The 3,244-nt window shown below is 47.1% G+C and overlaps 1 protein-coding gene across 1 annotated transcript in view; it reads left to right on the forward strand.

Moving 5' to 3' along the window:
• Positions 1-3,244, forward strand: part of ATP10D (ATPase phospholipid transporting 10D (putative)) — a 107,215-nt gene that overhangs the window by 11,887 nt on the left and 92,084 nt on the right. The window lies entirely within an intron of this gene.

The raw sequence follows: 3,244 nt of genomic DNA on the forward strand, positions 1-3,244 counted from the left end.
AAAAAAACCAGTTTTATTATGCTTCAGTTGTGATCATTCAGAAAAAGGAGGGGGCTGGGAAATGTTACTTAGTTACCTGACCCTTCCCGCACTCTCCATGCTAAAGATCCTATTGCATGCTGGCAGCTGCCGTTGGGAAGGAGAGGAGGGAAGCTGGTAGCACTGCGGGGGCACATAAGGGTAATGGGTGTGGCGGATGGGCAATTATCCCCTGTATGGCTCTCTCTGCAGCTGTTAAAAGGCAGCGGAGGGAGGGAAGAAGCCAAAAAACCCCAGTTTACTATGCTTCAGTTATGAAAACAGTGAGTGATCAGTACCAATCACTTATTGTAATAATTCAAGAAAAGGAGGGGCTGGTAAATGTGACATATTTACCTGACCCTTCCCCTATTCTCCATGCTGAAGGATCCTATTGCGTGCTGGGGGCACACAAGGGGGCCTGGGCAGCAGGTGGAAATGTATGGTGTACAGGGAGGGTAATGGGTGTAGCGGAGAGGCAATTACTAGAACAAATCCCCTGTATGGCTCTCTCTGCAGCTGCTAAAAGCCAGCGGAGGAGAGAGAAGAAGAAGCCAGCTTTTAGCTGCCGCAGAGAGCCATACAGAGGATCGGTTTCAGTATTTGCACCCTCCCTGCCCACATCCAATTCACCCACCTACCTGGGCCCCCCTGCTAGCCTTGGCCCCGTACAGGAGGACTGGTGGTACCCCCTTATCCACGGCCCTGGTTGGCACTATAGTGTTTGGTTCTTTGCCCTAGTGAAATACCAAAACATTTGTCTGAAAGGTACACTTATACTTTTCAAGACATTTCTATCTCCGGTTCCTTGCAAACAGAAGCGTCTAGGAGCAGTGGGTCCCTTCTGGTTTTATTGTGCCTGGGAGAGATCGGTGGAGGGTTAAGCGACTTGTTATGTCGTGCTGAGGTTGAGCGGGCTGAGCACTGTACTGAGTGTTACCAGCATATAGAGCCCTATACCTTCAGGTACGAAGGTCTGGAACACAGGTCTCCTACCTTCTGGACCTTTTTGTCCCTGAAAGCACAGGGCCGTAAACACAAGTACCTGTTGGTACAGCGGTCAGTCCTTTCCAGGCACAGCCTACCGTAGACTTTGACAGGCTGAATGCTGTACCTGTCCCTCCTAGGAGCTCTGGTCCTAGACCTCCCGGTATGCAAGGAGCCATACAATTGATGTTCTACTGTAGATTGGCGTGACCAGTGGTTCATTGAATCTCTCACTTGCTTCTTCTATTTATTCAAGTTCAGTGACCACTTTCTCATGGCAGTTTTTCTGTCCCTCGTACAATCCTACAAGGTTCTGGTGGACTCACCCTCTTCTATTCGGGTTCTCTAGTAGCTTATTATGGGATGCTATCACTAATTGCTATGCCATTTAGAAGAACTGTGAAATCGGTGTATAATTAAACTTGCATTCCTGCAAATCTGAAATATATGTTCCGGGTAGAGTTGGTCTTTGTTTGACCTAGAATTCACAAAAGGATAAAAGTGTTACTAAACCCACAACAGTAAAATCAGTCTGTATATGCAGTAAAACATGCGTGTTATACTCACTGTGGAACCTAAGGGGTTAATCCCATGCATTGTGTAAAAAGGCTGTTTGATCCTTTCTTCTCTGCCCCTCCTCTTTTTTTAAATGACCACCTGTTAGACTGAACCCGTGGTCACATGTACATGCTCAGTTTGGTGTGTATTGCTAGAAAGGGGGTTTTTTTTTTGGGAGGGTGCATGTGATCAGCACAGGACCAATCAGCTCTGTCCAGACAGAGGGTCAGGGGTTTCACATCCTAGAGCTGAAAAAAAAACTCCTCCTACTTTAAGCTTTAACCAGTGCTGTGCTGAAGTCACAAGACTGCTCTAACTGCTGATGAGAAAAGTATTTAGCAGTTTCTATTTACTAAAATAATTGGATTTCCATGTTGTGTGTATGGTGGGAGACCAGATATAGTGAATGCAGGGTCTTGGGTTTAGTGTCATTTTTAATGCAGTAAGTAACACTGTGAGGAATCTGTGTGTGTAGTTCAGAACCCCATGGCATCTAGACTGCATTTAAAGTGTTGTCACTGTACCAGGAAGTGAGGGTTATCTTTAAGGCCCCATGCACACAGCTGATTTAAGGCTTAAAAGCTCATCCTGGCATTTTTCCCCACCTGGGTGCTGTAAATGGCGCATGCAGCCAAGCCATAGAACTGAATAGCTATATGTGGGCTTACTTGGGTATATGTCGATGCTTTCATGCAAACATGAAAATTCTGTGTCATGCATGTGTATATTTATACCAATGCATTAAAGCATCGGCTTCTACCTGAGAATGGCCGCGTGTATTCATTCACTTCTATAGCTGGCTGTACACACCACCTATGTCTCTGAGAAGGGAAAAGTGCTGCATTTTACACCAGAGCACTTTTTAAGCCTCAAGCCATCTGTGTACATTAGGTCTAAGGCTACATTCAGACAAGCGGACAGGGCAGCCGCTGGCAAGAATCGGTAGATTCTTGCCAGCGGAGTTGCTTGTGGCATGCACACAGTGTGTGAACCGCAGTTGCTGTCAGTGGTGGCGGTCACATATTCTGTACAAACAATGGCCAGGGCTGCCGCCGTTCTCATGGGACCACTCATCTGAGCAGTTACATGCAAATGGAGCCTCTGACCGACCCTGGATTCAGACAGTGTGCAGACAGAGACTCCTAGAAATGCTAATCCTGGACGCACACAGACTAGCCATAACAATGTGGTCGTAGCTCTGAGTGCAGAAAATTTATCTTTTCCTCAGCCGCCAATGTGAATGTATCCTATTGGAGTCGCCATTTCTATTGAGAACTGTCAGAAATTGTTTCACTTCATTTCCCATTGTTTTCGACCCGGAAGTGAAGGAAAATCTCCACTGTGCATTGGTTTTGCTTAGAGCAGCCCTGATCCTCCTCTTCTCGGGTCCCCTGCCAGCACTTCTGGCCCCTCTCTCTTGCCTAGTCCACCCAGAGCAAGCTGTTTGCACTGAGGGCACTTGTGCGTGCTTGCTGCGGAGCCACCCCTGTATGTTTATTACTTATTATGTTTATGCCATACTGGCTGTGACTAACAGCAACGTCTCCCGCTGCTCAGCCAATGAGGAGCGAGAGACTTGGGAGAGCCACTGCTCTCGTGCACAGCACTGTATTGATATTGGGCTCAAGTAAGTAAAGGTGGAGGGGGGGAGAATGGGAGAATGCAAGAAGGTGAAAAAACC

This window comes from Staurois parvus, unplaced genomic scaffold (assembly GCF_062004578.1).
Source record: "Staurois parvus isolate SC_StPar_1 unplaced genomic scaffold, SC_StPar_1.0 ptg000980l, whole genome shotgun sequence".
In the NCBI taxonomy this organism is placed as follows: Eukaryota; Metazoa; Chordata; class Amphibia; order Anura; family Ranidae; genus Staurois; species Staurois parvus.